The following is an 11,291-nucleotide window of genomic DNA, read 5'->3' as shown; positions in this document are numbered from 1 at the left end:
AGAGCTGCCATCTTCATTCTTTATGTGTTGTCCTGCCTTGTTTCCCCATTGTTATGCTTGTAGTATGTTTTTTAATTAATATTTTTGTGGTCAAAGTGAACTACAAGTCTTTTACAGTAATATTTATGATACATAGTGACAATGAATTAGGGCCATTCCCACCATCAGTGTTGTCCTTCCTCCACCACATTCCTAACATGCATCCTATACCTCCCCCCTTTGCCCCATGGACTGCTAGTGTAACAGGTCTCCTTTGTTTATAGTTTGTTGTAGATTGGGTGTAGAGTCTGGTGTCATTAACATTGGGTTTTGTGCTTATGCCTGAACATTTTTTATTTCCACTCAATATTATATGACTGGTTGCTCCGGGTACCATCCGTTTTCCCCTTAAATTTATGAAAAAGAACAAAATGATTCAAGTTCTGTGGTTCTGTTAGAAAAGAAAAGAAAGAGATAAAAGCTGAGAATAATCTGTCTAGAGGTTATAAATATCAATTTAAAGAAGAACTTAAATATCAATTTAAAGAAGAAAGGAAGAAAACAAAAAATACAAAAAACAATCAATGACAAAAAACACAACAGTAGCAACAAAATATCATTACCACAACAACAACCACAAGAAGAAAAGAAATAAAAGGAAAAAGGAAAAGTGGAAAAAAATGAAGGGCAGGTGTGGCAAGGCTTTGGTTTTGTTTGTTTTTCTTTTTTTGTTTTGCATAGGCACAATAAGTATTAAAGAAATTAGAAAGGAAATTCCCTTAGTCTAGGAGATACAGAGTTTCTCCACCTTTGAAGTATACTGCCATGGGAGCAACTACAGGCTTCATACATGCTCACTCTCAAACCCCAAGGTCTTTTTATGGTGCCAGGAAAATTTCTGTTCAGTTGTGGATGACAAAATCAGGCCTCTGTAGCTAGAGATCTTGGTATTTCAATGGGTAATTGAACAAAGTCTAGGATAGAGTCCTTCATTATGATTCTAGAAGATCTGTTCCATTATGTTTGTTGTAATCAGTCTTCTGTAGTGATCCTAGGTTTTGCACATATACTAGGTCTAAGCCTAGGATAGAGTCTTTCCTTATGACTCCAGAAGTTCTGCTCAGAAATGGTTGTCAAAGTCAGAAATCTGGGCTTAGAGATCTTAGTTTTTGTATAAATCCTAGGCCGAAGCCTTGGCTTGGATCTGCCTAGTTGAAGTTGTCAAAGTCCATCTTCTGTAATTAGTGATCTTGGTTATTGCACACGTCAAAGAATGGTGTTTCTTCTGCTTTCGTCTTACTGTTTGGCGATGAGATAGGGAAACCTGCTCTTGGATCAAGTTTTAGCTGTTTCCTCATGGTCAGGTTGTTGTATTAACCTGTCACACATTGTTGCCAGAGCAGTATTAGGGATTCCCCAGGGGATTTTTTTTCCTGGTGCTTTTCAGTAAGCTGTGTTGGATCTCGTTTGGGATCTGGAATTTGGGATTGGATGGTCGCTATCCAATCATATGGAGTCAGGTCCTCATGGCACATGTTTAGTGTGAGAGGTGCCCCTGTATTATAAAATGTAAGGGCTCTTATTCCTAGTAGATAAGAGTTTGTTTCGATACATAATATTTCCCCTTTTTAGTATGCTTATGCAAAAGGGAACAGTGCCATATTATATTGTTGGTGCAAAATATATATGACATTTGCTCGCAAACCTGGAGCAACATATGGAAGATAACGTGATAGTAGTAGGAGACTTCAGGACACCATTATCCACTATGTAGAAAACTAGCAAATATATAAAAAGCCCTAAATAATAAACTAGAAGAACTAGGACTAGTGGATTTATACAAGGGTTTTTTTGTTTTTGTTTTAGTTTTCAGGCCACACCCGGCATTGCTCAGGGGTTACTCCTGGCTGTCTGCTCAGAAACAGCTCCTGGCAGGCACGGGGGACCATATGGGACACCGGGATTCAAACCAACCACCTTTGGTCCTGGATCGGCTGCTTGCAAGGCAAACGCCGCTGTGCTATCTCTCCGGGCCCTTATACAAGGTTTTAAACATCAAACTAAAAAGTTTCTACTTGTTCTTCCCCTTGCCCTATTCTTCCCCTTCTGTTATTCCTACAATTCGTAGATTATTTCTTTAGTCTTTGTTCATTAATTATCTAATATTTTCTTCCAGTGTTTTACCTCTTGTTTTCTTATTGACTTCTTTGTCATCATTGATTTGTAGTTTTTCTTCAAGTTCCTCTATACAATTCTCCAACTGTGTAATTCTACTATTATGGTTTGCTAAGATGTTTTTTGTTTCCCTTAATTCCATTTGTATGGATTCTCTCATCTTCTGTAAAGGTTCTTCTTTGAATTGTTAAATTGATCATCTATAAATTTCTTAATTTTGCAGGCTTGTAATTCCTTGATTTCTATTGCTATGGCATTCATTGTCACTTTTAGGTCCTCATCTATTGACCTCTTGTGATTTGGTGGACATGAAAACTTGCTAGAATTTCTCTCTATATCCCAGGCTGCTAGGTTTTTTCTTAGTTTACCCATATTTATTTGCATTTGGTGGCTTAGAATGTTGAAGTTGTTTAGTAAAGTTGTCTGCTGAACTTATTGTGTTAGAAGCAATTAGAGGTATATCCAATTTTGGTTTATTTTTCCTCGTTGAGTGAGCTTGTAAAAGTATGGCAGAGGTATTACAGGATACTTTATTATTTTGCTGCTCTGTTTTATGAGATGTGGATTATCTGAAAGAAATAAGTGTTAGGTCTGGCCTTCCTAGACCTATATGGTATACAGATCCTCTGGTCTGGAGAGTTGGCCAGAGGAGGCAAGAGAAATGGTGGCAACTGAGCAGAGGTTTGGCCTGCTCTAAGGTCTTCGCCATCCTCTTTCACTTGTGGCATGGTGCCAGGTCCCTTCTCTGGATTGTGGCCCTAAGCATGATTATGGCAGTGACCATGCAGGAGTTTGGCCTTGCCCTCGGGTTTCTGCCATCCTCTGTCACATATGGAGTGTTGCCAGGTATTTTCTCTGGAGTACCCTAAGCAGGAATGATTGTGGCAACTGTGTGAGCTGTAGTATCGTTTTTACTATGTGTTGTAGTGAGATCCATGGACTAGAAGATGTGCGTGGCAAGGGAGTGAAGCAAGGTTGCTGCACTCCTCTGGCTTCATGCTTATTTGGTGGAGACAGCTTATCCTGAGCTGGGCCCTGAAGAGACTATGTTAGCTGTCATCTTTTTGGCTGCCTCACACAGGAAAGCAGGAAGGGAGCTAGGCAGCAGATTTTTCTAATGACTCTCTTGTGCCAAAAAAAACACATTGGAAACCAGCCTCCACCCTTATTGGGTGGAGACAACATACCTTTAGCAGGGCCCTGAAGAGATTATGTTTGCTGTCGTCTTTTTGGCTGCCTCATGCAGGAAAGCAGGAAACTCAAAATAATCATTAAAAGAGCTATTCGTTCTTATATTTCCAGAAGTCCTGGCAGCCACAGCCATACCCCAGAATGCAGTACCATGTCTGCATTTGACCAGACTCAAAGATTCCTCTATTCTCAAAAAAGACATATTCCGAGCCCGGAGAGATATCACAGCGGTGTTTGCCTTGCAAGCAGCCGATCCAGGACCAAAGGTGGTTGGTTCGAATTCCGGTGTCCCATATGGTCCCCCGTGCCTGCCAGGAGCTATTTCTGAGCAGACAGCCAGGAGTAACCCCTGAGCACCGCCGGGTGTGGCTCAAAAACCAAAAAAAAAAAAAAAAAGACATATTCCACGTGTAAAAATTCATGGGTACACTGGCTGTACAGCTGAAAATGGACTCTCCTGAGAGAGAGGGCAGATACTTCCTTGCCAAAGCCACCTAAGCTGCATCCATAACTGCAGCTTCAACAATGGTTCAGCTGTATCACTCAAGTATAGAAATGCCAAACAAACCAAAGCTTTATATATCAGTATTTGGGCTGACACTTCCAGGACATTTTAGGAATAATAACAGGCAACCTCTTCATACATTCTCATACTTATGGTAGTCCTGGCAGCTAAAACTATGTCACACAAAAACTGCAATATTAGACAAAGTACTTGAAATTTTTAGATTATGCAGCCACACGTGTGGCTTAGCAACAACTCCAAATATTTTTCAATATTGTATTCCAGTAAGAAACACACACCCAACAGTACAGGATACAGACATGAGGTAAACAAAATATCTCAGCGCACATGGAACTGGATAGAGTCATGTAACAGGAAAAGGAAATACTGTGTGATTTCACTAAATCCTTGTCATTGTTTCCTTGGTCCCTTATCCTTTTGTTTTTGTTGTTGTGTTTTTGAGTTTTCTCTAACCAACAAATCTCAGGGAGCCATGTATATCTGCTACTTTTCAAATCCATGCACCATATGTGAAGTCTAAAGCACACCAATTTAGATATCAATGTGGATTAAAAGCCACCTAAAGATTAAAAATAAAACAACAGTAAAATCAGCTAGCAACAAGACACTTAGCAAACATTCTGAAAAAGACTTAATTATTTCATTGAAAAATAATTTAATTTCAGCAAATTTCTTACTACACTTTTAAAAATAATTTATACCTAATTACCTGTAAATAAGCAATATAAAATATATTGTTTTTTGCATGTCAAGTAGGTAGGCTTGGTAATGGGTGGGAAACTGGGGAAAATGATGAAGGGATTTTACGTTGGTGGTGCAATTTTATTGTAATAAACGTGTTATGAGCAATTATGTAATGAACAGTCTTTAAATAAAGAAATTTATAGAAAATTAACTAAAGGGGATAATTTAAGACAAGACAGTCTTATGTGTGTGTAAAACCTCTTCAGATATATGGCACAAAACTCCGGGGTAATATTTTTCTCCATCTCAATGGGCTAAATACACCAATCATTTAGCACAGAGCAATATGGATTAGAATGTTGAAACCTACATTCTTCATCTATTAAGAAGGAGAACAAACACAGACTAAAATTTAATATTTGGAAGCCTATTCTAGCTAACAACCCCCTTAAAAACGCTGGGGGGATATACTAGTATCTGATGACATAGAATCCAGTCTGTAAAAGGTTATAAGATACAAAGAGGTAATTTCTTAATGTTCAAGTGATAGACACATCAGGAAGAACTCACACTCATAAATACATATTTATCTAAAAGTGACCAGCAAAATGCTTGAACAATTGCTAATAAACTTGAAGAAAGTCTATTATATGTAGAGACTTCAGCACAATAATATACAATAGTATTTACAGTCTTCAGCAGAGCTCTTCTGCCTCTTTTTTATGAAGAATTTTGGTTTCCCTTTAGCAAAGAGAAATACTTTTCTTTCCTTTTTTTCTTTATTTAAACATCTTGATTACAAATATGATTGTGATTAGGTTTCAGTCATGTAAAGAACACCCCCCCTTCACCAGTGCAACATTCCCACCACCAATGTCCCAAATCTCCCTCCATCCCACACACCCCCACCTGTACTCCAGACAGGCTTTCCAGTTCCATCATTAATTCACATGATTATGGTATTTGGAATATGGTTATATTTCTTTTTTTTTTATTTTTTTTATTTAAACACCTTGATTACATATATGATTGTGTTTGGGTTTCAGTCATAAAAGGAACACCACCCATCACCAGTGCAACATTCCCATCACCCAAGTCCCAAATCTCCCTCCTCCCCACGGAATATGGTTATATTTCTTTTTTTTTTTTTTTTTGTGGTTTTTGGGTCACACCCGGCAGTGCTCAGGGGTTATTCCTGGCTCCAGGCTCAGAAATTGCTCCTGGCAGGCACGGGAGGACCATATGGGACGCCGGGATTCGAACCGATGACCTCCTGCATGAGAGGCAAACGCCTTACCTCCATGCTATCTCTCCGGCCCCGTGGTTATATTTCTATAACTGCATTCACCACTCTTTGTTAGACTACATTGCTTCAAAGGTAGAAATGGAAGAGTATTGTAGATATATATCAGTTTGTTATTCTAAAAAGGCTTAATACAGTTCAAAGATAAATATTGAGAAAAAACATACCTCTACAAATTCAAGAATATAGAAATCATACACACTTGATAGGCCACCAGTCTAAAATTTAACAAGGATATACTGGCACCAAAAGAAGAACTAAAGAGAGTGGATTAGTGTGTGTGTATATATATATACACATATATACATATATATATAGATAGATAGATAGATATACACTCTTCTCCAATGAACATGAATGGGACATTCTCCAAGATAGTCCACATCCTGGACCATAAAACAGATATACATAAAATTAAGAGGATAGATTTTTTTCTACTATTTTCTCAGACCTTGATGCATTGAAAATAGAAGTGAATTACAAACAAAAAGAAATAGCTTTAAAACCTGGAAAATAAGCAGCTACTGAACAACCAGTGGATCAGAGACAAAATCAAAGAAGAATCAAAATATTTCTAGAAACAAATAAAAATGAAGACATTAATTATTAGAATCGGTGGGACAGTAAAATGGTATTAAGAGGAAAATTTATACCTTTACAATAATTCATCAGAAAGAAAAGGTCTACATAAATAACTTAATATGCCAACAAAAGAAATTGGAATTAAAAGGGCAACAAAATAAGCCAAAAGTAAGTAGGCAGAAGGAAATAATAAAACTTAGAACATAAATTAATGACTGGACACACAAAAAACAATCAAAATGATCAATAAAGGCAAAAATTGATTATTTGAACAAATAAACATATTGATAAAGCACTAGCAAGCCTCACAAAAGAAAGGGAGAAAGAAAAGCTGTAAAGTTAAAACAAAAATGAAAATGTTATGTCACAACAGATAATACAGAAATTCAAAGGGTAATGACAAATTACTTTGATACTCTTTATGCCTCAAAATAAGAGAACCTGAAAGAAATGGATAAATTTTTTGTTGTTTTTTTGTTTGTTTGTTTGTTTTTTGGGCCACACCCTTTTGACGCTCAGGAGTTATTCCTGGCTATGCGCTCAGAAATCGCCCCTGGCTTGGCGGGACCATATGGGACGCTGGGGGATCGAACCGTGGTCTGTCCTATGCTAGCGCTTGCAAGGCAGACACCTTACCTCTAGCGCCACCTTCCCGGCCCCATGGATAAATTTTTAAATTTACAAATTTCCATTGTTGAGTTAAGATGACCAGGAATGCTGAACAGACCTATCACTGTTGAAGAAATTGACTGAGTAATAAAAAGGCTTCCCCAGACTAATAGTCCAGGCCCAGATGGATTCACTAGTGAATACTTTCAGATCTTTAAAGAGAATATACTGAGAATAATATTTGCCATTTCATGCGGTAGATGGCCTTGACTATATTGAGAAGTTCCTTCCATTCCCATCTTGATGAGGGTTTTTCTCAAGAATGGGCATTGAGACCTTATCGAATGGTTTCTCTGCATCCAATGATATGATCATATGATTTTACTTTTGTTGATATGGTGTAATATGTTGATTGATATATGGATGCTAAACCATCATTGCATTCCATAAGATGAAACCAACTTGGTCATGGTGAATGGCCTGCTTGATGAGGCATTGTATCCTACTTGCCAGGATTTTGTTGAGGATCTTTGCATCTGTGTTCATCAGGGATATTTGTCTGTGATTTTCTTTTATGGCCGCATCTCTGTCTGGTTTTTATATCAAGTTGATACTAACTTCATACAAAAGATTTGGGAGTGTTCCTGATTTTTCAATTTTATGAAAGAGCCTGAAAAGGATTGAAAGGTCTGAAAGAACTCATTAGTGAACCCATCTCGGCCTGGGCTTCTGTTTTTGGAAAGACTCTTGATTACCATTTTAATTTCCTCAATAGTGATGGGGCTGTTTAGATATGCTACCTCACCTCATTCTTATTCAGCCATGAAAGGTTATAAGAGTCCAAGAATTTATCTATTTCTTCCAGGTTCTCATATTTCAAGGCATAGCAAGACTCTGGAAACAACCAAGATACCCTTCAACAGATGAATGGCTAAAGAAACTGTGGTACATATACACAATGGAATATTATGCAGCCGTCAGGAGAGATGAAGTCACGAAATTTTCCTATACATGGATGTACATGGAATCTATTATGCTGAGTGAAATAAGTCAGAGAGAGAGAGAAAGATGCAGAATGGCCTCACTCATCTATGGGTTTTAAGAAAAATGAAAGACATTCTTGCAATAATTTTCAGAGACAAAAAAGAGGAGGGCTGGATGTTACAGCCCACTTCAAAAGCCTCACCACAGAAAGTGATGAAATTAGTTAGAGAAATAACTACATTGCAAACTATCCTAACTATGAGAATGTATGAGGGAAATAGAAAGCCTGTCTAGAGTACAGCTGGGGGTGAGGTGGGGAGGAGGGATATTTGGGACATTGGTGGTAAAAATGTTGCACTGGTGATGGGGGGTGTCCTCTTATATGACTGAAACCCAACCATAATCATGTTTGTAACCAAGGTGTTTAAATAAAAATATTATTAAAAAAAAGATTCTCAAAGTAGTCTCTTATTACACTTTGAATCTCTGAATATATTCTCATCTGCTTTTCTATGCTTCCACTTGTATGAAGGGTGTTGTTTCCTCCTTGAATATGTCTCTAGTCTCAATGTCATGGAGTGTTTTACCTATATGTTGTTCTAAATACCTTATGGTTTCAGGCCTTATATCAAGGTCTTTAATCCATTTAGATTTGGCCTTTGTACATGGTGTTAGATGGCAGTCTGAGTTTGCTTTTTTTTTTTTTTTTGCAAGTGGCTAACCAGTTGTGCCAACACCACTTGTTGAAGTGGCTTTCTTTGCTCCATTTTGGATTTCTTGCCCCTTTATAAAATGTTCATTCATTGTATGTCTGGGGAACATTATCTGAATATTCAAGTTTATACCACTGATCTGAGCATCTGTCTTTATTCCAATACCATGCTGTTTGAATAATTACTACTTTGTAATACAATTTATAATTGGGGGAAGTATGCCTCCATATTTCTTTAGCTGAGGCTATTTTTAGCTATCCGTGGATGTTTACTGTTTCAAATAAATTTCAGGAGTATTTGATCAACTTCTTTGAGAAATGTCATGGGCATCTTTAGGGAATTGCATTAAATCTGTACAATGCTTTGGGGATTATTGCCATTTTAATGATATTAATTCTGCCAATCCATGAGCAGGGTATGCATTTTCATCTCTTTGTATCCTCTCTTATTTCTGGAAATAGACTTTTGTAGTTTTATTTGTATAGGTCTATCACCTCTTCAGTTAGGTTGACTCCAAGATATGTGAGTTTTTGTGACACTAATGTGAATGGGATTGTTTCTTTAAATATCGATTTCTTCTCTATCACTATTGATGTATAAGAAGGTCATTGAATTTTGAGTGTTAATATTGTAGCCTTCCACTTTGCTACATGAATCTATTGTTTCTAGAAGCTTTTTGGTAAAGTTTTTAGGGTTTTCTAAATATGGTAACATGTCATCTGTTGTTATGGTATATTATATCATGTTGATTGATTTATGGATATTAACCATCCTTGCATTCCTGGGATAAAATCTACTTGGTCATGATGAATGACCTTCTTGATGAGGTGTTGAATCCTATTTGCCAGAATTTTTTGAAGATTTTTGCATCTGTGTTCATCAGGGATATTGGACTGTAATTTTTTGGCAGCATCTCTGTATGGGTTTGGTATCAAGGTGATGTTAGCTTCATAAAAACTATTTGGCACTGTTTCTATTTCTGTAATTTTGTGAAAGAGCCTGAAAAGAATGGGTAGTAGTTTCTCTTACTAGGTTTGAAAGAATGCATTAGTGAACCCAACTGGGCCTGGGCTTTTATTTTTGGGAAGACTTTTGATTACCATTTTAATTTCCTCAATAGTGATGGGGCTGTTTAGATATGCTACTTCATCCTTATTCAGCTATTGAAGGTTATAAGAGTCCAAAAATTTATAGATTTCTTTCAGGTTCTCATTTTTTGTGGCATAGAGTTTTTCAAAGTATTCTCTGATAATATTTCGAAACTCTGCAATTTCTGTAGTGATCTCACCCTTTTCATTTCTAATCTGGTTTATCAAGTTTCTCTCTCTTCCTTTCATTGTGAGTTTTGTCAGTGTTTTATCAGTCGTGTTTATTTTTTTAAAGAGCCAACTTTTGCTTTCATTGATCTTTTATGTTGATTTTTTGGATTTTCTTCATTTATTTCTGCTCTAAGTTTGGTTATTTCTTCTGCCTACCTTTTTTTGGTTCCTTTTGGTGATAATTTTCTAATTTTATAAGCTGTGTCATAAAGCTATTCATGTAGGCCCCTTCTTCCTTCCTGATGTGTGCTTGCAAAACTATAAATTTTTCTCTCAGAACCATTTTTGCTGTGTTCTATAAATTCTGATAATTTGTGTTTTCATTGTCATTTGTTTCCAGAAATATTTTGATTTCCCCTTTGATTTAATTTCCAGGTGTTAAAGATTTTCTTCTGTTTCCCTTTGTAGTTCACATCTAATTTCAGTGCCTTGTGATTAGCAAAGATAGTATGCATGATTCTATCCTTTTGATTTTATGTAGGTATGTCATATGAGCCAGAATGTGGTTTATTCTGGGAATGGAGTGCCTTGTATATATCGACTAGTCCACTTTCTTCCATTTCTCTTTTCAGAGCTGGTATTTCTTTTTGTTTCAATCTGTTTGACCTGTCAAGGGGTGACAGGGCAGTTTTGAGGTCTCCCACTATCATTGTGTTGCTATTGATATCTTTTCTTCAGATTTGTCAACAATTGTACTAAATATTTTGCTGGTTCCTCATTGGGTGCATATATGTGTAGGAGTGTGAATTCTTCCTGTTGTACATGTCCCCTGATTTGTACGAAATGTCCATCTTTTCTCCTTAAAACTTTTCTGAGTCTAAAGTTTGTGTCATCTGATATTAATATGGCCACTTTAGAATTTTTAGGGTGTTGCTTGCTTGGTTGTTTTTCCTCCAGCCTTTGATTTTGAGTCTATGCTTGTTCTGCCTATTGAGATGTTTTCTAGTAAACTGCAAAAGGTTGGATTCAGCTTTTTGATCCATTTAGCCATTCAGTGTCTCTTAACTGGTGCATTTAATCCATTGACATTGGGAGGGATAATTATTGGGATTTATTGCCATCATTTTGTAAAAGTTTTGTGTGTGTGTTGGTCTGTCTTGTCTTAAAGCAAACCTTTCAGTTTCCTATAAGGCTGGTTTTGAGCCTGTAAAGTTTCTGAGCTGTTTTTATCCGTGAATCTATGTGTACTTCCTTCAAACCTGAACATGAGTCTGACTGGGTGCAGT

The sequence above is a fragment of the Suncus etruscus genome, chromosome X, assembly GCF_024139225.1.
Source record: "Suncus etruscus isolate mSunEtr1 chromosome X, mSunEtr1.pri.cur, whole genome shotgun sequence".
NCBI classification, from domain to species: Eukaryota; Metazoa; Chordata; class Mammalia; order Eulipotyphla; family Soricidae; genus Suncus; species Suncus etruscus.
Note: the sequence above shows the minus strand (reverse complement) of the source record.